Raw genomic sequence first — 24232 nt, 5'->3', positions numbered from 1 at the left:
TACATAAATGCTGAGGGTATAAAAATACATATTTCTCATAGATACCTTTTATTACTTTTAGAAAAATCGAAAGAAATACTGTCCATTTTTACGTAAAGGTAGTATGTCGCAAAAAATTGTATGAGATATAATGATTGGAAGGCAACAATTTATTGTGATTTGAATGAAGCATATAAACATTAAGTGCGTGTTTCTCGAAACGGAGTTTTTGAAGTCGGTGCCAACGAAAGCTTTAAAACAAATTCACCGATCTTCATATGACCTTGTTATATTATTCATGTGACCTTATTAAAAACATAAAACGCTTGCCTTTAAGCGAGACAGATTAAAAAAATTATTTGGCCCAATTTTTTGACAAAAACAGTCAATTTTTTTTCGGTAAAGTTGAAATTTTGACCTTGACAGCTCAAATTTTTTTAAGAATATTTTTTTTAAATTCTTTTTTATTAACTTCCTAAAACGCTTACAAAATATACTATGATCGGCCCATCCGTTTTCAAGCTATCGTTGGCACCGCAAAACGCTTTTACAAAAAGATGGATTCGCAGATAGCCATTCACCTCAAGAATATGCATTATTTTTCAACAACAAAAATTCCAAAGGTATTATAAGATGTGTTCTTTGAGATGAAAGAAAGTACAGTTTCACCGGGTCTTAGCAAATTCCAATCTGTTACTATTAAATCGGGGTCACATTCTACAAGTCTGGGAAAATGTAATACCTGATTCATAATAGGCAAAACTTCGTTTGAGGTTACCTTATATGGAGTTATTGCATTTAGTAGTTTAAGGGCCATTATTACATCCTTTCCTTTACTATTGGATGGATTTGAAAACGCAAAAAACCAATTTGCATGCATTAAAAGTGTAATTTTCACACGTTAATACAAAGAAGGTCCTCCTTCAATTTTAATCATTACTTTCAACTTTAAGTTAGCCGAAACGCTATAAATCTGTACGCAAAATCCAAACTATAACAAAAGAAGAGTTGTAATAAAGGGGGGTATTTCGGTCACTTTTATAGGCTATTCTCCTATTATTTTGATCGAGTAATTTAATATAAAACTCCAAAACAGCAAATTTTATTTCAAACTTTTCATTTTCTGTTAAGTAAGAGTACATAAATGTAATTGTCTGCTTTTGTGCCTACAAATATTTATGAAGTTTCGAGCTGGTACGATTTATTTTTGTAGTCAATATATTGATGCTCTTTTTTATTTATTTTGTTTTTATAAAAAAAGACAATTTGAGTTGACACTCGGATATAAATAGGATAAACCTGAACTATCTGCTTGAAATTCATTCTTAAGGTTGTTAATTATAGGTAAAATATATGCCAACAATAAAAAAAACCTCTAGCTTGGCATGATTCCGTTGCCACCAATTTATTATGAACTTTTTTATTTATGAACACAATGCATGAATCTTTACCATCATCACGAAAAATATATTTCAAAACCCGGGTAACTAAAAGTTAAAAGTGACAATTAAACTACTAGTAGGACCTTCTTTCAAAATTATAAGCATGAAAACGGCGCATAAGGGATTTGGGCCGCCCATCGGCCCAAAATTAAAAATTATTTGTTATTCGGCCCAAATTTGGGCCGAAATGCCCAAAACGGCAACACTGCACCGTACACCGAGTAAGTGCCAATCTCTTTTACCTACATACGAATGAACACAAGAGATCATTAAACTGAGAGAGAACGGACGGACATCCCGTTACATCTCTCAGAGAATCGAAGCAATTTTTTTTCTTTTAAAATCATTTAACCCAGATATGCCCAGCGTCCTATATATAGGACACACAAAATTCTTGCTAATTTGATATGTTATGTTTATCAAAGTACCGTTTATTTTGGTGATATATTCAGTACACATCTGTAGCTCTTGGGATGTTATGTGATTCCGTTATTTTGAGCTACTATTTTTGAGTTTTGAGGCCTAGTTCATCGAAGTTGCCACCGATCGCTTAGTTTTCACAATGATTTGCGTTATGACCGATTAATTATTGGGTAATTTTATAACGAAAACATACACGACGTGGAGCCTACTACGAAAAAACGTTAACTAGATGCCGAAAAGGTGTCTTTGGACTATATGTCAAATGTTTTGTGTCCCATAACTCCCAGTTATATGATAAAACCCTGTGTCCAAAAGTGGCCTCAAAAACCACTTTTTTCAAAAAAATTTTAAAAAACATATAAACATACTTTTATTATTTCACATTAGCTTCTAAAATAATATAAAAATACTTTTAAAATAATCACGATCAAGCAATGGGCATATCTGGGTTAAATTAATTTTTTTTTTGATAATTTTCCTGATTTTTCTAATCTAATTTTATTAAATAATATCCTTTAAAAGGATATTCCTCTTTGTGTTCATTCGTCATTTTTGATTTCCTGTTGCTTTACTAGTTGTTTGAATATGGTAATGATATGGTTTGGTTTATCCAATTTGTTTCGCTGTTAACCCATTCCATAGAGTGATTACAGTTTGAAAAGCACTTGTTCAAGTTATTATTGGACAATAGTCTGTCGTTTCTTTTGAGTTAAAGAAAATGCATTTATTTATTTTTATTGCCATATACAACACAACTAGTTTCATTAAACACTGTTTACATTGAATATGATTTAGCCTGATTTAAATACTATTGCACTCCAATTGATCGACATTAAACATTCTTAACGCCGAATTTTTCTTGATTTGATTGCCAAAATGTTTGTTTGTGTGTGAAAAATTTAATATGCAAGTTCAATGAACTATCAGCTGTTCATTGTTAACAGAAATTTGAAACAGATTGATGTTGAAGCCACACAAACAAGCACACACATAAAAAATCTATTTGAAGTATTTGATCGAATGTTTCAATACCACTACCTCCTTACATTTATCTAAAACATTTTATACAAAAGATAAAGTTCTAATTACGTATTATTATATCTTTTTACACTATAATTTTATAATATTTGCTGCTTTATATATTACTAGCGGACCCGGCGAACTTCGTCTCGCTATTAAGGAATAAAATTTCATACAAAAACTCAATTTTCGATTTTTCCAATTTTCCGACTTTTCCAGAGGGATTTTCCAAAATTTTCTTCCGTAAAGACCTTCTCCTCGAAAATGCGAATAACTGACAAAAAATTTTACAGAAATCGGCCTAGCCGTTCTCATTTTATGAATTACTATACATTTTTTACACCATTTTTATATATATAGATTTTTTTCCTCTTTGGTGAGGTTATATAGAAACTGATTTTTGTTCTATTGTGATGAGGAATTATTTTATTTACTATCACCTATGCACGTATGAATCAGTGGATGTTTAGACAGATTTCTCTTTTCTATCCCTCTATGACTATAGACATACTCATCTATCATTCTTTTCGGTTATTGTTTACTATCCAATTGAGCACGTTTTTATAAATTTTAAAGCTGTTAGCAAGCCGTTAATTACGATGAATTTAGGCAAGATCCCACCCCTTCTGGCGAGCGATAAGGCCGGTGTAGAAAGCGTGCCAGGCCATATGGATCATCGTAGACTAACTTGAAATTAATTCTATCATATTTCTACCAAGCTCGTTACACCATCGCCACAATTAATATGCTTCTTCCTCTGTGGGACTCCCACTAACCCCCAAAATTTCGTGACGATACGACAAAACTTCCGACCTGTAGTGAGATTCCAAAAAATTAAAAAAATGGGATGTATTACCGACTATTGCGATGTCTCCGCTATTTGGCCACATACGCCAACCTACTTTGAATCGTTGTAAAGATGGGATTTTCTACCTTCATAGTCAGGCTTTGCTTTTGCAAGGTCCCCAACCAAAGCTGTGATATTCGTCAATATAATTAAAATCGCAAAAAATTAAAAGTTGGGTTTTATTAGCGACTATTTGGATATATTCGTTATTTGACCACCCACGACAACCTATGATAGTTTCTACTTTTATTTGCAGGTTTTGCTTTTGATATACCTCTTAGAGAAGCGGAGAATTAAAAATCAGTAAGTAGGCTTCTTCCCCTCCGGGACACTCATCAACACCCAAAATTTAGTGACGATCCGATCAAAATTGCGGCCTGTATCGTGATTACTAGGTTTAGATGGACAGACGGACGGCCAGATCGACTCAGCTCGTCGAGACGTTAGTTTTGGTATACATAAGTATGGGTCTAGGACCATGCGTTACAAACTTTTTGGTCAAAACCAACTTATATACCCTGCCCCAATAGTTGTGTAGGGTATAAAATAACATAAAATAACACATCGAAATATTCGTCGGAGACCCTACAAAGTATATTTTTTATATATTATTGATCACCGATATGTCGATTTAACCATGTCCGTCCGTCCGTCTGTTGAAATCAAGATGCAGCTCGCAATTTTAAAGATAGAGAGCCAATATTTGGTACAGAGGTTTTTATTACTTGCAGGATGGTTGGTATTGAAAATGGGATGTATCGGTCCACGTTTTGATATAGCCCCCATAGAACGGTACCTCCCGATTTTCGGTATTTTGAACGTTGTGGCCTCAATTATCCACCGAAATGGCTGAATTTTGGTATTTAGACTTCGTTGGGGGTACTCAAACTTCACCTTTACATTTGTCGGTATAGGTCCACGCCTTCATATAGCCCCAACGGAAAGGTACCTCCCGATTTTCCGCATTTTGAAGGTTGTGGCGCGAATATTCCTCCAAAATGGCTGAAATTTGGTATTTAGTCTTCAACAGGGTTTCGGAGTCGAGGTATTTTTGGGTCGACTTCAAGTCCGACTCCAGACCAATTTTTTTCACCACTCCGGCTCCGTCTCCGGGTCGACTCCGAGTGTAATTTAATAATGTAATAATTTTAACTTTTTCCTATATTTGGGCCCATGTAGGCTAATCTGTTGGGTTTTACTAACAAATTATTTAGAAAGAGCATTCGTTCGAATATAATACTCAACTACAGAACATAAATATGGAATAAAATTAATACCAATATTGTTTCGTCTGATATAAAACTGTTGGCCAGAAATTTGTCTGTGGAGGTCCACGCTTTCATATTGCCCATTTCCGACTAAAATTCGTCGGTATAGGTCCACGTTTCAACATAGCCCCCTTAGAACGGTACCTCCCGATTTTCGTAGTACTGAAGATTGTGACGTCAATATCCCACCGAAATGGCTGAAATTCGTTATTTAGTCTTCCAAGAGTTATAAAATATTCCAGAAGCGTATTATCAGTATAGCTCCACGTCTTCCTATATCCCCATAGAAGTGTACTTCCTGATTTACGGTATTTTTTAAGTTTTACCGAAATATAGGAAATTTTGTATTTTGTCTTCTTTGAGTCTAAAAACGTTCCGTCAGAAATTTGTCGGTATAGATCGACGTTTTGAAATAGCCCCCAGAGAACGGAGCCTCACATTGTTTTACCGAAATTGCTGAAATTTAGTATTAAGTCTTCTTTATCACGAAAGGAAACTAATTATTCCATTTTACTTCAATACAACTTGTAGTGGAAGGTATAACAAGTTCGGCCCGGCCGAACTTTACGCCGTTATTACTTGTTTTAATTTGGGAAGTCAAATTTCAATCGCCAACTTAAAACGCGTTTTTCTCGAAACTTGAGTTTTTGTGATGTGTCACTCTTTGAGTAAATGAGCGTTATGTGTTTCTTTAATAATATATGCTATTTAAACAAAAGTGTCGTCTTGTTGTTGTTCAAACTTGTAATGTACATATAGATGTGTATGTATGCGTAAATTCATAATTTTAGTTAAAAGTAGTCAATTATTCTTGAAATACATACATATAGCAATACAAACAGCCATGCAATGTACATAAACATTATAAGCATTTAAAAGAAAATAATGCAAACTAGTTTTTCTTTTGAAAATTCATTAGTTAGTACTTATTTTACTTTCATATTCTTGTGCACTATCATTGGATTTAAAATGGCAAAGCAAATCGTATCATTTTCCGAAGGATCAGGTGAACTAGAAGAAACAACCATAATCTTCTATCTGTACTTATAAAAGAGTTCGGTAATGATTAGTAGACAGCGGAATCCTATGCAAATGCATATATGGTTAGGATGGTCGTATAGAAAATCTGATTAGACAGAAACTCGTTTCGTCACAAAATAAAACAAAATAGGCCCAGCATTTTTTGCATATCGTAAATATTTTGACGTATTCTTACATATTTGCATAAAATGAGCATATGCAAAACCATATGCAAAAATATATACAAGGATTTGTGGTCTAAAAATCCTACCGAAATGACTGAAATGTGGTATTAAGTCTTCGTTAGGGCTATGAAATTTTACACCTGAAATTTGTCCCCATGGGTCCACGTCTTCATATAGGCCCCATAGAACGGTACCTCCCGATTTCTGATATTTTGAAGGTTGTGGCTTAAATGGCTGAAATTTTTTATAAGGTCTTCGTTGGGAGTATAAATTTGAAATTTGTCCCCATGAGTCCACGCCTTCATATTGCCGCCATAGAACGGTAACTCCCGATTTTCGGTATTTTGAAGGTTGTGGCCTCAATATTCAACCTAAATGGCTGAAATTTGGTATTTAGTCGTCGTTGGGGGTATAAAACTTTCCTCCAGAAATTTGTCGGTACAGGTCCCCGCCTTCGTATAACCCCCATAGTATTGCACCTCCCGATTTTCGGTATTTTGAAGGTTATTGCCACAATAATCCATCGAAATGGCTGGAATTTGGTATTTAGTCTTCGTTGGGGGGTTTTCAACTTTCCCTTCTTAATTTGTCGGTATGGGTTACGTCTTCATATAGCCCCTATTAAACGGGACGTCCCAATTTTCGGTATTTTGATTTTTGGTATTTTAAAGGTTGTGGTTTCAATATTCCACAGACATGGATGAAATTTGGTATTTAGTCTTCGTTGGTGGTATAAATTTTCCCCAGAAATTTGTCAGTACAGGTCCACGACTTTTTATAGCCCCCATGGAACGATACCTTCCGATTTTGGGTATTTTTATGGTTGTGGGCACAACAACCCATCGAAATGTCTGAAATTTGGTATTTTGTCTATGCTGGAGCTTTAAACCTTTCCGACTGAAATTTGTCGGTATAGCCCCATAGAACGGTGCCTCCCAATTTTCGTAATTCTGAATGACTGAAATTTGTTGTTTAGTCGTCCATGGGCTTATAAAATATTCCAGAACAGAATTATCAGAATGGGTCGACGTATTCCAATATCCCACATTGAAGCGCACCTCTTGCTTTTTTTAGGTTTTAGCCACATTATCTTACCGAAATATCGAAAATATGGTATTTAGTCTTCTTTGAGTCTAAAAATTTTCCGCCAGATGTTTGTCGGTATAGATCGACATTTTGATATAGTAGAACGGTACCTGCTGAATCTCGGTATTTTGAAGGTTAGCAACATTATTTTACCGAAATTGCCTCGTGGTGGAGGGAATAACAAGTTCGGCCCGGCCGAACTTAATCGCTTCTTACTTGTTTCAATTGCTTTCTATCTAGTAATGTAATTAATCCATGGATATCTTAATCCCGGTCTTCATCATGTTAAACCCGAACTGTACCGTCGCTAAGTATTTATTACCAACTATTTCACCCCAATTTTCTCTTCCTGAACGTATTTTAAGGGAAACAAATATTTCTGAAATTAAATCTGTACCTCTCACAAAATCTCTTTAGCCTATCCGTCAAATATTCTTCTGTTCCACTTCATAACATTTTTTTGGAAATCATAATTATTGTTTAAGATTATGTTAATGAACATTACAAAAGTTAATAATAATTTAGGGAAAATCAAAATTGTTTTTCCTTGACAAATCAAATGGCGCGAAGAACATTCAGGGCGGCCAGAAGAGGATGACCACCAAAAACAAAAAATAAAAACAAGTAACTAGCCTAAACATATCCCTACTACGAGTATTGGGTCGTAAAAAAAAGCTCAGTAGCCACCATTTGACGCAAAAAATAAAACACAATGTCAATAAAAGCAACAACTTCATTCAAGCGTACAAAAACAAATACAAGATAAAAACAAACAAAAAACATTAAATAAAAGTAGCGTTACCATCATAAAATGGCAACTTATTTCAAATTAAATTTTTTGTGAAACTTACCACTCTTCCGTGGATTCATTGGATTTGGTCATCGTTGGTTCTTTTCTAGAAACAAAATAGCAAATTATACAACAGGACAAAAAAGGAAACAAAAATCTTAACAGAAAAAAACAACGTCAACATTATAAAGTGACAACCAGGTCATCACACCAAAACTGGCTGATGTGTTTACCCTAAGGTTAAAGTTCTGTATTTTATTTCACTGTGATTTTTGTAGGCATCGGACAAACAGGAAGTCAGGCAGGCTAACTAGCAGCAAAGTAAGAAGAATGGCAAACCAAAAATAATGTATAACGCCGAACATGAGCTACAATTACATTTCTGAGGTTATGTTGTACGTGATTTGTGTTAATGCATGATGCTGTATTTTAAATTTATAATTTTTTTCCCAAAAGTTTAAAATTTTTTTTTTAACCGTAGACATTGTTTTTACTTTTCGTGGTTAGGGTTTTCGATTTGGTTATATTGGTGTTAACATTAAACTATGAAACATAACATGTCAAGTTTTGCACCGCTCGACTTTAATTAAATCTTGTGAACTAGTTTATTTCCATAGTTGGTTTGCGTATCAAAACAGAGGGACGAAATAACTCATAGGCAATTCGTTCATACAAACGACCGGTGCCCATTGCACTATACACTGAAGTAAGTAACTCTACCAGTAGGCAACAAAAATTAATCACCTTTCTAGCCCGGTCAAAATAGACATGCGTGTAAGGGGGAAATAGCAAAAATTCCCACAAAGCTGAATTTTGGTGGAGAGCTAGGGTTGGCCACTAGAAGCAACGTCCTAAAAGTCGCCATCGATCCCATGTGTGCAAAACAAGTTATTCGGGGTCAAAGGTCATTTTTGGAGGCATTATTCAGTTTTTTTAAGTTTTCTCAAAAACGGTAATACTTAGCAAAAGCCCGCTAAAGTAAAAGTTGTAGATTCAATAATTGTCTACAAGATTTGTTCTTATGATTCTTAAAAAAGACTTACCATTTTCGAGATATCTCGATCTAAATGTCAAATAAAAAATAGCCGCGTAAGTACATTATGAGGCGAACCAGTTGAAGTAACGACACTATGTGTTAGATACTTCCGTTCAAACGATATCCACTTTGCAGTAATCGGTTCAGTAGAACCGGGTCTAACCCGGTTTTTAAATTTGGCCTTTCGGGTCTAATAACCGGCGAACCGGATCCGCAACCGTTGAAAATTATACATTTCCGTAATCAGCGCAACAAACCCTACCTTCGGACAAAACTTTAAAAAAATCGGAGAGTTTTCGTTGGGGTCGTTCCCGTTGGCCTTTCGATTATACATGTGGGTTAAATGGGCTATTTTTGCATAAAATGACTCTAATATTGAATAACTCTACTAAACACACTCCGATTTTGTTGGATATTTTTTTAGAAGATAGCTATAATTTCGCTCTTCAAGAAAATATATATATTTTTGGGGGACAGACCCGATTACTTCGCTTATTTTAGCCGGTTCGTCTGAATATGTGCATATGTCCCTTATAAGTGCATAAAAATCATGTGTTTTTTAGAACAGCTATATCTCAAGAATGGTTCCTTCTAAGAAAAAAATTGTAAGGGTCAAACTTGTAGATCATTTTTCTGTCTACAATATTTACTTTAGTCACTTTTTGATTAGATCAACCGTTTTCAAAAAATAAATACGAAAACCTAAAAATCCTTAAATTTTTACCTTTGACCCCGAATAGTTTTTTTTGCACACATGGGATCGATGGGGACTTTTAGGACGTTGCTTCTAATGGCAAACCCTAGCTCTCCACTAAAATTCAGCTTTGTGGGAATTTTTGCTATTTCAATGTCTATTTTGACCGGACTATTCCCGGTTCGTTTCTAAGGCGTAAGGTAAGTCGAAATATGGCCGATTGTTTTTTGCCTATAGACTTTAGACGTTCACTCAGTATTCCCTATAATATTTTGTTTTATACCTATTCCCTACCAATGCAAATTTTTGGAGTAATATTTTTCTTTAAATGGGATTTTCCATATTCGTTTCGACATTTCATTTTCATTACCTACATACAGTTTGACAAGTAATTGTTTTCAAACTAAGAAAACGAACATTCTTCATGCATTAATTAATAAAAACTGACAAACAGTTGTATTTTTATCACAAATAAAATTTTTAGCAAAAATCAGTTGATTGACTAATAATTAACATGTTATACAAGGTGGCAAACAATTGTTTTCAAAACGTAATGAAGGTGTCAAAATAACCCATTTACTCGGTAAATACTTAAAAATCATGACATTTATGACTTTTTTTCTTAATGAGGTTTAACTACTAACAAGTATCAAAAATATTAGGTATATAATATCCCTACTAAGAGGGTTGCAATATTTTCCAAGAGGGTACCAGATCGTATTACATGTAAGCAATGTCCTAAAGCTCTCAAACCGCGAATATCTGAAAACTAAGATGTTGTATGAGTTTTTTAGTTCACCAGGACGAACTACCATCAATTAAAATAAATATTGCATACAACAAAAACTCGAGCATAAGGGTTGCCAGATCGACTAAAACAGTACCAGGTTTTATTAACAGTAAACGGGACCACCTAGGTCCGTAACCAGGGATAAGGACATTCCCTTAAACTAAACAAAATATGACTAAAATGTACAAAATTCGCTTAGAAATGCATATAGAAGATACTGCCAGATTGAGGAATTCTCTAAGTTTTCTGACTTTCAGGGTATACCATGATAACTCTGTAGCATTATTTCTCCGTCACTTAGAAAATTATGTCACAGTATTACTTCAGAGTACACGAAATGTCCCCAATAGGTCGTAGTAAGCATTTCTGAAAATTTCAGAAATCTGTACCTCATACATTCCTAAGGAATGTTAGTCTACAATTGTGTTATTTTCGACTGTTTCATGAAATATTCCTATCTCTTAATTAATTTAGAGTTAAATAAACTACGCCCTGGTTGTGGGCCTAGGTGTTCCCGTTTACTGTTAATAAGGCCTGGTACTTTTTTAGTCGATCTGGCAACCCTCCTGGCCGAGTTATTCTGTAGGCAAATTAACTAAAAACTCATAAAACATCTTAGTTTTCAGATATTCCCAGTTTGAGACCTTTAGGACGTTGTTTACATGTATCTTGGATCATATGGTAACCCTCTTAGTAGAGATATTATATACCTAATATTCTTAATACTTGTTAGTAATTAATCCTTATTAAGAAAAAAAGAAAAAAATGTCATGATTTTTAAGTATTAATCGAATAAATGGGTTATTTGAAACCATAATTACGTTTTGAAAACATTTGTTTGCCAGCTTGTATAACATGTTAATTATTTGTTTTGGTTACACTGTGCAACACTGGAAATGCAAACAACTTCTAATGGATATTTTCTGAAAGTACATATTGAGACTACAAAAACCTTAATTGGGTTTTGTGTTCTTAGATCGGGTTTAGGTTTTATGGCCTCATCTAAACCGACCTAAAATGGGCCTTTTTTCCAGTGATCGGACCTTTATCTCCGAAACTAATAAGAATTTTGCTTTGCAGTCTTCAGCAATATTGTAGCACTAAAGTCGTAGAACTTATGTGTCAAACAGATGAACTAGGAAAATCCGCATCTAGCGCATCAAACTTGTTAAAAAATAGAAAACTTTACATCATTTCTAAAATTCTGGTCAGTAACAACTAAACTGTTGGGAGTTGAAACAAGTAACCATTCTAAAAATTTTCCAAATAATGTGACCATCAATTCTTCAGAACATTCTGAAACTGTAAAATGGTTATTTCACGTTGTTTAAGGGGTATTTCATAATATACCTTTTACCAAACTTATTTCAAACAATGTTCACACAGGCTGTTCATTCTCATGTTGGGGATTTAAATGAATTATTGAAATATTTACCAAATTTTTGATGAAAAATTTGCTACAAAGAAGGCGATAGAGGCATTTTACAACAATATAATGTTCTGAAGAGTTGTGTATTACATTCCAGAGAATATTTTCCCAAAAGTAACATTAAGAAGAATTTAACATTTTGGGAGATACGCTCCGAAATATACACAAATTATAAAATTTTTAGATATATTATAAAATTTGAGGCAATAAATGCAGTTTCTCGAGTTCACTATTCCTCCAAATATTTTCTTCTTGCTTTTATTTACAACTTTGCTGCAGATGTCAAAACAAGATTCGTATTGGTTTCGGAGATACAGCCCCGATTTGTTTTAAAAATTCGATCATTAACCATGTTTAGATGAGGCCATAAAAACCGACCCCGATCTAAGAAAACAAAACCCAAATATGGTTTTTGCCTATTGGTCCTCTACTTTCATAAAATTCTGGACAGAAGTTGTTTGCACGCGATTGGCTTAAAAATGTTGCACTGTGTTATTATTGTTGAACTACATGGGATAACTTTTTATTTATGCATATAATCTGGTCTTAAACAAATCGATCAACTGATTTTTTGCAAAAAACCCGACATTTTTATCACAACTGTTAGTCATTTTTCACTAATTAATGCAAGAAATGTATTCGTTTTCTTAGTTTGAAAACAATTACTAGTCAAACTGTTCGTAAAATTTTACAAGTATCCACAAAACAAAACCATTATGGTAGTTGAGAAATATTCCGTGCATTGTTTTTCTTGGATTTTTGGTCAGAGTTTTTGGTCAATCATTGTTTTATCGTGAAAAACAAAACTTACTCAACTTGCTAAATTTTTTTCCATGAAATATTCTGAACTGTATAATTTATGTTACGAAAGTACCGATGATTCTATTTCAATATTTTTTTTGTGTCTCTAAATAAAAATTATTTCAAAAATATTGGAAAATTTAAAAAGGAAATATATACATATTTTCAAGAAAGCGTAAGTCTTAATATTAGCGAATCAATGTCCGTAGAGTGTGGGAGTCCATTAGAGAATGTGCCCCCTGATAAACAAGGGGATGTCAGAAAATCTAAGAGAAATAACTCAAAGCAATCAGATGATATTTGTCATGAGGAGCCTATACAATCTTCTATAGATCACCTTAATAATTCAAAGGTCAAGCATACTGGCGCCAAATTAAGAACGAAAAATAAAACAAATGATGCAAGAAGGTTTCATATGTTCCAATGAAAAGGTTAGTAAAGCTAGTTCTAGTTTGCCCAATATGGATTCCGCTGAATCTGGTCAATCTCAAACCAAAAGGCCGAGAATGTACGAGTCCTCGGTAATGTGCCAAAGCCTAGAAACAAATTCTCAGAATCGTTTTGCCTTGCTAGGAGATATTGATATTCTATTCGAACCGCCTGTTCCTAGAGCCCTTCAATCACAAGAGTCCATCGATACTAATTCCAATGAACAAACCAATCCAGTTACTCGAAGTAAGACCTCACCTAAAACTTTAAAAAACCTTAAAGAATTCTGTCCACCAATATTTCTGTTTGATGTTAATATATCAGACCTCATACAAACACTAAAATCTAAACATGTAGTATTTAAAATCATTAACAAAAGCCAAAGGAAATCTGAATTGTACCTCAAAATGCTTCTGTTCATTCGGAAATGATTGAACTGCTAAAACTTAAAGAAATGCCTGTTTATACGTATACCCCAAAAGACCTAAAGCGCACCAGATTGGTTTTAAGGGGGCTTCATTATAAGACATCGTTAGCTGATATTAAACAGGATATTGATGCCATGGTTCCCAATATAGTAGATGAGGTTACAAAATTTTCGACAGAATATTCAAGGAAAAATAAGATAGATACTGGCCTACTTCTAGTTACACTTTTACCCGGAAAAACAGTTAACGGACTTAGGGCTGAGAGATATGTATGTGATCAGAGAGTTTGGTGGGAAACTCCTAAATCAAACTTGAAGGTTGTCCAATGTTGGCGTTGTCAGCAATGGGGACATATATCAAAAAATTGCAGCAGACAACATGTTTGTGTTAAATGCGATTAAAGTCATGCTAGAGGTGATTGTAAATTTGTATCAAGCGAGGAAAATAAACCTTACTGTGCTAACTGCAAACAATTTGGACATCCTTTAAGTTACAGAGATTGTTCGGCTTATAGAGAATACTTACGTAAAATAGAAGCAAACAAATCTTTAGCAAGGGAAAAAAGGATACTGGCTAATAACAATATATCTAAAGCGATGAGAAATCTTAATTAATTTGACCCTAAGCAAACATATGCTAACTGTTTTGTTGGCTCTGCTCAAATAAGACACAAGCCATTAATAATAGAGGAGTTTTTAAAAATTGCTCAAAATATTTGTCAACCAGAAGCTCCAACTCTTGAAGATAGAATAGAAAATTTTGTTAGACGTTATAGAACACTAACAAAGGATCAGGCTAAGAGTCAATGTTTGGAGCCGTAGGATAGAATTATCAGGTATTTTAAATTTAAACAAAATCGACTTCGGTTTCATACAAGAAACTCATCTTAGGGATGCTCACAGAGTTAGATTGGACAATTTTACATTCATTAGGGACTACAGCTCCCAAGGTGTTGCAATTGCCATAAGGAATTCTTACAAATTTAAAAGAGTAAATATTTAAAATTTTCATTTCCCTGGAGTGTTCATTAGCACAGCTATATTTCTAAATGGGATTGAACAAGAAATATTAATTGGGTCTCTATATATTCCGTGCAACGCTGATCGCTTACAATACGCCGAAAGCTTGTCAGCTCTTTATCAGGTTTCTCAAAACTATTATGGATTAATAATGGGTGGAGATTTTAATTGTAAACATATGTCGTGGGGTGACACCATGAACAATGCTAATGGAAATGTGTTGTATACGTGGCTACAACAATCATCTGTAGATTTTACAAGAATTTCGGATACTCTTCCTTCTTTTCCGAATGGAGCTTCCTTTCTTGATCACTTTATAATAAGCAATAAATAAGTTGATCCCATATGTCTACATTTTCAAATAAGTACTTTGTCAACATTTTCAGATCATTTTAATCTTAAATTACATTTAAAATTGGCTTCACTATCAATTTTATTAAGCTCCCCAAGATGTCACACTTCTTATAAAAACACAAACTGGGATAATTTTAGGGATGATACAAAAAATGCTTTGCTATTAGTCTTTCCGGATCCAGATAGAAATCTTTCTAATTCCGAAATTGATGTTTGTATTGATAAATTTACAAAAGTGATAAATAATACACAGAACACACATTCAGAAAGTGTACATTTCAGCAAAAGAATTTTTGTTTCAGATTCAATAAAAAATCTTTTTAAATTAAAATCTACATGGCAAAGGAACTTGAAGAGAATCTTCAGTCGATTGCGTGATAGATCAGATCCAAATTATCGTATTTTGTCAAAGCAAATTCAGTTATTAAATATTATTATAAAACGACAAATAGAAATTGAACCGGCCAGACTATTCTCCGAAAGACTTCAGAACATCAAACCGGGTCCAAGAGCCCATGAAAATGTATATAATATCATTGGCTATAAGAAAAGAGTAAATATAAATAAATTATCTGAAAATAATATTTTCAATCATTCAACATTAAATAGAAACATTCAAGAAATGGAAAATGTTGTCCACAATGCCATATCTTTTGGTACAAGTATAGTTGTATTTGATAACATTGAATCTTCTCTTAATCCTATGAATAATACAAGGCTAACAACAATAGACGAAATAATAAACATTAGCAAACAACTTCACAACAAAAATCGTTTGGGCTCGATAAAATATCAAACTATATAATTAAGAAACTCCCTACTAAGGCCTTCGAATGCCTGACGATAATATTTAATAATTGTTTAAACAACTCGTACTTTCCTGAAAACTGGAAAATTTCTAAAATTGTCCAAATAACACAGAAATTAACAATTTAAGGCCAATATCTATGCTTTCTAATTTGGGAAAATTCTTTGAGCGAGTTATTCGTTCTAAAATGGACTATGGAATAAACGCTAGATATATTCCAGACCTTCAGTTTGGCTTTAAATCGGGTCACCCTACGACAGACGCGTTGCTTAAATTCCATAATGACATTGTGTGTAATTTGCGAGAACGAAAGTGTACGGTTGCACTTTCATTGGACGTGGAAAAAGCCTTTGATCACGCTTCCCACTTAGGAATACTATATAAACTGACTGAAACATCATTTGGAATTAGTTTCACAATTTTACGATCACTGGGCATCAAAATTAATGCATACAAGACTGAAGCTATATGTATAAGGAACGCTTCGAGAAGTGTGAAAAATTTGTAGTTCCAGAAAGTAAAAATTTAAAGTTAACATTTAATGACGTTGATATTCCTATTAAAAGCACAATGAAATACTTGGGAGTCACTTTTAATAATCTTTTCAAATTTAACAATCATGCAAGACAGGTCTTACAGAATGCATATCGAATCCTAGGGTCATTCTCTAAGATTCTGGTGAATAAAGATCTCCCAGTGAGAACTAAAATATTGCTATATAAAACCAGCATAAGGCCAGTATTCTTATATGCATTTCCTATATGGTTCAATATTTCCCCCACAGTTCTAGGTGAAATAGAAATATTAGAAAGAAAAGTTTTAAGGCACTGTATTGGCAAGTATTACGATTCAAGTTGTAAGCGTTACTCTTACAGGGTAATATATAGCGAGTCAAAAATTACTCCGATTGGATTACACGTTTGTGATTTGATATCAAAATTTGTGCAACGTGTAAAGGACCATGGTAACATATTCGTGTATGACATTTATATCAATCAAATGTCATATAGTTGGCGGAATATAAATTAATGAAGTCCCACCGAATTTTGACATTCATGTCAATACTCGGTGCTGATTTTATGAAAAAGCCGTATCTGGTACATACAGAGGGTAAATTCAGGTTTACAAGGTTTAAATTTAGTTTATAAGTTTAATTGAGTTATAAACGCTCAAAAAAAAATGTATTCCCGGGAGCAAGGAACTATTCATCCTCAAATTGTTGTTGTTTTTCTTCAATTTATGTTAAAGCATGGTGCTGAACACAAAGACATATTGTAGATTTCGACCATACATTATAGTCTTAACTATTTCTAGATATTATAAAAACTCTGTAAAATTTTTATAGATTTTTTGAAAGGCTCAATAAATTTAATCTTAATCGTAAGAAAGAATCTATGCCCACAATTTTTGGGTGGAATTTTTTTTTTTTTTTTTTTGATCACTGTGAACCCCAAATAGCTAATATTAGCTAATTCGGCCAGCTAAAAACTTGAAAATACTAAGTTTAATGGGGACTATACCACAACGTGGGCCTATACACAATTGCTGCTTGATAAGTTTTAGCCACTGGGAACAATAATTGTCAAAATACGTACAATTTTTCCCTAAAATGTAGATGAAAATGTAGTTATATGGAACCATAACAAAGCATGGACCTATGTCCGCAATTTTTAATCGAAGAGATTTTAACCACTTTTAACCCTAAATCCCAAATGGCATCGAAATACATTAAATATGGCTATACGGTTTTATGGGGGTCGTTCCACAACTTTTGGAGAAAACGTTTTTTATCACCACCCAAAATGTAAAAAAAAAACTATAGAGTACCTGAAATCAGGCGGTAATGGTACATACCAAAACGTGGATCTAAATCCCTCAGCAAGTATACTAACGAGGGTAAATCACCAATATTTTTGAAAATTTAACATAGCTCAAGCTAAATTATACGCTTTCAGAGCACGCGACTTGCGATTTTATATTATACAAATTAAATGTATTTGTAAAAAATTAATGTTTTTGGACGTATCAAAAAATATTGAAAAGATAATTTGCATGGAAGCTGTGGCTAAATTTATGTTAAACAAATAAGAGCGGCGTTAAGTTCGGCCGGTGGAGGGTATAAAAATGAAGTCTGAACAGCTTCGTAGAAATCTGCATCCAATTGCAGAAATTTTGTGCGAACATTTTTCTTAACATCATATTTTTCGAGTCTAATCACATCACAGATCTAATAAATCATTCCCCGTGAAAATCCATCTACTAAAACGCGAGTTACAAAGTAGGACAATCCCCAATCCCCGTTTTCTGTGGGTCGTTTCCACTGCAATGAAAAAATAGTGCTGCATCTTCAATTTTGCGGAAAGAGAGATTTAAAAACTTCACTAATAAGGGAGCTACATTAATATTATCCCAAAAAATAGTGCGTGATTCTGCATCCACGGTTCTTGATTGATCGCATTGAAATAGATATATATCGATATAGATTTTCATGGCGACACTGAAACCGGATGCGTAAAAAATGTTATGCACTCTGCCCAAATTAACGACATGTTATAGAATTTTTAATGCTAAGATGCGGCTGATGCTACATCTTAGCCTCCAAATTAAATTTCGAAAATTATATACAAATTTAAAGGTATGGCCTTGCTGCACATGAAAATCACATGCGGACGAAATGATTTTGATAATTACGCGATTTTAAAATGCATATAAATCAAAATGGGTTATTTGACCGCTATTTCCATTTCAGAAGGTTTGAGATATATCCTCAGCAACCCAATTATCTCCCTCAATCGGAAAGCTTTAATATTAATTTCTATAAAGCAAAATCCGTCCATTTTATTGGGAGATTAAAGGAAAATGAAGGAAGCATTCCTATAGATTTTTCCAATGTTTCCAACTATATAAAGCATGTGAAAAAATATTTTTCCAAACCAAAAATTCAGATTCATACTGGAATTTTTTTTTTAACGAATGTACCAAGAATCTTTGATGCAGCGGGAAAAAATTTAACCTTTTGTTTGAAATGGAATATGAAATAATTGACAATATTTGTGGTATACACTTTCATACGGGCAAAATGTACCTCAACTAAATATTTATTTTAGACACCAAATATGTTTGGACGAAATCCGTTTCAGACAATTTGGAGACCATTTAGATATGTCCGTCCGTATGTCTGGCTGGCTGGGGCGCAGCACGATAACGCTCGAACGGAGCAGCCGATTCGGTCCAAAATTTGGCCTTCATAATATTTTTTCCAAACTTAGATCAAGTTTAAAGATGGGCGATATCGCTCCAATCCCTCAGCTCCGCCTCAAAATTGCAGACAATTTTCACTGAAATGGTACGCCAGATTATTTTGAATGGAGCAACTATTTGGTCCAAACTTTGTATCTCCTAATATTTTGTCCAAATTTGGTTTAACTTCGAAAATGATCCATATCGGACTTCTCCTTCCTAAACATGCACCATGTTCAAAATTTTTGGTATATAAGTTTAGTGACCCTTGCTGACAGAGACATACCCTCATCCTATCTAAATTGAAACTATCATCTACGGACAGGTCGAATGTATTTAGCGTCTTTACAGAATTTTGTGGTCCTTTTTGGACATTTGAACTTGCCGACAAGAATGTGGATTAGGATTAAAGTTCAAAGTGTTGCGGAGGAGGTACTTAAAGAAACGGACCGATATAGTCCATTACGGAGGTGGATCTTATTTTTGATAGATATGGCCCCCACTAGTCATTTCAGTAGTGAGTGGGTAGCATGGACTTGTCCGCGGAAAATATAATGTGGCTGTAAACAGGACCACAACGAACAGCATCGGTATATATTTCCAAATCATTTTCGAACAGACCCCAAACTGTATTTAGACACAAATGTTGAACTTTTGTGGGGGAGGTCCAATAAGGGAAGATCGATATCGGCCATTTGGAAGTTAAACTAAATTTTAACGAAATATTAGGAGATCGAAAGTTTTGGTTGCCCCATTCAAGAGATATCGTGCATACCATTTTAGTAACATTTTTTAAATATTGAGGGGAAAGTACCGGAAGTGGTTGCCCATCTTGGAACTGATACTATGTTTGGATAAAATATGACGAAGGCCAAACCCCATAAGAGTTTTTACATCTTTCGGGCAGTTTTCCCAAGAAGTATGGACTTGTCGTAATTGAGGCAGCGAATGCATGTCGCTTCAACAGAAATCAAAGTGATTCGCGAGCAGGTTTTAAGTGAATTTATCCGAAATATTGAGTGGGAGTTACCCAAAGGACTGGACAAATATAATGCATATTCAAAGCTGATAAACATCTGGTAGATATATTAGGGTGTGTAAAGTAGTGCGCACATCGGCCACTCCCTTCAAAAGTTATCGTGCGCACATTTTTGAACTTTAGTGGGGAAGGTACCTGTAGGGGTGTACCGATATGGCTTATCTTCGAACTTAAACTAATTTTGGATAAAATATGACGAAAGCCAAATTTCGACCGAATCGGCAGATCCGTTCGAGAGTTATCTTGAGCTCCAACCACTACACACAGTGTCACAGGGGTTTGTTGTACTTTTCAGGCTATTTTCTCAGGAAGTATGGGCTTGTTCCAGATAACATTTGTACTGTCGTATGGGGGACGGTGAACACAAGCTGTTACAAAAAAGCGATTCGAGGGCTGGTCCTAAACTGAACTTTACCGAAATTTTGTGTGGGAGGTACCCGAAGGAGTGGGCCGATTGGGTCCATATTGATACGTCGTCTAAGTCTAATAGAAATTTCACGATGTGCAAAGTGTGGACCAAATCGGTTACTCCCTTCAAAAGTTATCGTGCGCACAAATTTTCCGAAGTTTTGTGGGGGAGGTACCGCAAGGAGTGGACCGATATAACCCATCTTCAAACTTAAACTAAATATGGACAAATTATTACGAATGCCAAATTTTGGACCAAATCGGTTGATCCGTTGGAGAGTTATCGTGCGCACCAGCCAGACAGCCAGATGGATGGGCATTGCTAAATCTACTCCAAATTGTCTAAAGCAATTTGTAACGTGACCGTTACATTGCAAAACCGCCTCTCTTATATTACATCCAGTATCAATACAAAACTACCTTATTAGTGCATGCATAATCCCAACTTCATGCATAATTACTACTCTATTCGAACATTATTCAAACTTCAGTGTATTTCCTGGTTAACTCACCTTACAAATAATTCTCATTCACTCCGTAAACCCAGATGGATAAGATGTTTAGTTTTCGTCGCTGAATTTGTCGAGTGCTGGCGTTAAACGAAGTACGAGATAAGACGTGTGGCATTGTCCGCAGTCACTTGAACCGAACCTAGCAACAGCCGTCGGCCCTGCGATTCGTTCGCTCCTGTCGATCCGTTCGCTCCTTGCGATTTGTTCGCTCCTGCCGATTCGTTCACTCCTGTCGATTCGTTCGCTCCTGCCGATTCGTTCGCTCCTGCCGATTCGTTCGCTCCTGTCGATTCGTTCGCTCCTTGCGATCCGTTCGCTCTATTGCCTAACTATACCCGCCTCTTCTCTTTACAGAGTAGCACAAGAAGACTACCGAGTCGAACTCAACACCCGAAGACTAACGAGCCGAACTCAACACCCGAAGGCTATCGAGCCGAACTCAACTCCCGAAGACTACCGAGCCGAACTCAACACCCGAAGACTACCGAGCCGAACTCAACACACGAAGACTACCGATCCGACAGCAATCCGAATAACGCCGAGCCGTGCGATACGCCAACAACGGGAACTACCGACCCATTGCCAATCCGAGTATTGCCGAGCGAGGACTGACGATCAGAAGATTGCCGATTTCACTATTCCCAAGCCCATCTTCTATCCGCCGATTACCACCTACTTCATACCGACCAACTCGAAGCGATTCCACCCGAGGCTGTTCCCCAACTTTACCAACATATCAACTTATCTCCATATTATCTGAAACTTATGTTTACGAAATTATATAAATAAAACTCTGAAGCATAGTTCAATCGTGTCTCATCTTACTTAAGGTTTGTGGGTCCTTGAGTCGACCCTGGCAGCGGCTGAGCTAACCTCAGCCTTCGGTAAAACCACTCGTTATAAATTATTTCGATGATACAGATTTTTCCAGTATAAACAATTTATGTCCGCATTATCAAGGTACGAAAAATATGAGATGTCAGGATTACAGAGTCAACAATGTAAAAAATTCTAGTGTCCGGATTGCAGCGTTGTCCGGATTATCACGACTATACAGTAATTGAAATTGGGTACCGTTTTGAAGATGTGTTTTTTTGACAGGGAACCCTTAATGACAAATTATAGCTAATTCGGTCTGAAAATATAGCTAAAAGTAACTTATGATAACATCATACTTTAGTTGAAACAACAACAAGATTAAAGCAACATATCTTCCAAAGACCAATGTATCACAATTGTCTCCAAATGTACCCGGAATTGCATGGATTTGAAACATATAGATATGTACAAATTGTTCGGTGTGTGTTTGTTGAGATATGTGTGTTTGTCGTGATATGGTTTTCATTAACATTTCACTGGAAGTGATAAAGAGGTATAAATTAACAAATTCTTAGAAAATAGATTTATTCGATCCTCTAATTAATTGCCAAGTTTCCCAGAAAACAATTTTCTCAGCAACGTCAATAAAATTTCGCTGTAATATGTTGTTTATGGCCCGAACTGGGAAGAAAGTGAAATCAAAATGAAAAATTCTTTGTCCAAAAAGAAACAGAAAAACAGATATTTTGTAAACAACAATTTTTCAACATTTCAAAATTGTTTTTTGTTTAGAAATTTGTTTCCAAACAGCGAAAACTTTGAACTTTAGCTGTTAGTAACGACTTGTTATTGGCTAGCCCCCATAGAAACAAACAAAAAACACAAAACCGTCATATGCTGTTCAAGCAGTAACAAGCGATAAACACACACCAAGGAGATACAGGGAAAAAACTCGAAACTTTTCTTGTTGTCCATGACAAAAAGTGCAGCAGTCCTTCTGCTGGTAATGGTGGTGGTAAAAAAGCGCCCGCGTTTTGTATAAAAGTCAAGTTTAAAATTTATTGCCTTCACTAAGGGTGCAACTATTTTCATTTAGCTTCAGTTTTTTTTTTCTCCGAACCAATAACAACTACAACATTGGCACATTGGGCTAACACCAAAAGTTGTTAATAGCTGAGCGAAGAATCAAAACAGCAACAACATCAACAATGGCAGCGGCAACAACATGGAATCCAGTAAACTAACATAAAACATGTGTAGAAATGTATTGAAATTATAAAGTTTTTTTTTCGAGAGGGGGATGCTGGATTTGGGCTGGTTTGTTACATATATATATACACATGTGTGAACGACCCATTACCACCTACCGTTATTCGTCTTAATAGAAAAACTGGAATGGGATGCCAGCAATGAGAATAAATGGTTATTTTTGCTGTTATTATTTGGGAGTTGGAGAATTCAAAGTTTTTTTTTCCAAACGAGAGAAAATTTATGATTTGTTCCTTGTTTGGGAACCAACGAACATTTTTCTGAATGTAATATAAATTGATTTATAAAACTCAAGAGAAAAGTCAGAATTGTGGGGGGTATTAGAAAGTGTCATAAACTAATTTCTGTAGAAAAAAGCAAGGACTACAATTTAAGGTCACTGGAAGTGACAGCATAGGACTTTAAATAAGAAAAGTTAATCAAAAACTAATTAGAAAATTAAAGAGATCTTCTACAATAGAAAATCAATTAAAGTAATTTTAAAAGAGTAAAGGTTGAAGAAGGATACTCTCCACCATAATATAGAGGATATATTAAAATTGTTTTTTCCGTTGAAATCATAATAACCTTATATATGGAATTTTATGACAATCGTTTAAAGTTAACCAGTGCCACCCGAGCGATCTTTGTTTCCATAGTAATTTGCATAAGGCCAAAGGTACAATTTCTCTTTTGTGACTAAAAAACGATTTCTACAAAAAATTGTGACGATCGATCAACAATAACCCGTGCCCCTCGACCGTTCCTCATTTCAATAGTACTTTGTATGGGTGCCAAAGGCGAATTTTCCGAAAATCGTTCTACAGGCTGTAACGTGGTTTTCTCGTTGGCTGGGATAAGACCAGTCGCGTCCAGGGTCTCCATAAGGACACACTGAATCTTATGAAGCAAGTAAAAAAGTATCAGTCGGCTTTGCCGACAGCCTATGTGAATTGGAACTTTCATCTACGGACAGATCGAATGTATTTAGGGTCTTTAAGAATTTTGTGGCACTTTTTGGACATTTGAACTTGCCGACAAAAATGTGGATTACGATTAAAGTTCAAAAGTTTTGCGTAGGAGGGAATGGACCGACATAGTGCATTACGGAAGTGGAT

Source organism: Musca autumnalis, unplaced genomic scaffold (genome assembly GCF_047663935.1).
Source record: "Musca autumnalis isolate F117 unplaced genomic scaffold, ASM4766393v1 scaffold_2, whole genome shotgun sequence".
In the NCBI taxonomy this organism is placed as follows: domain Eukaryota; kingdom Metazoa; phylum Arthropoda; class Insecta; order Diptera; family Muscidae; genus Musca; species Musca autumnalis.
This window is presented reverse-complemented; position numbering follows the sequence as displayed.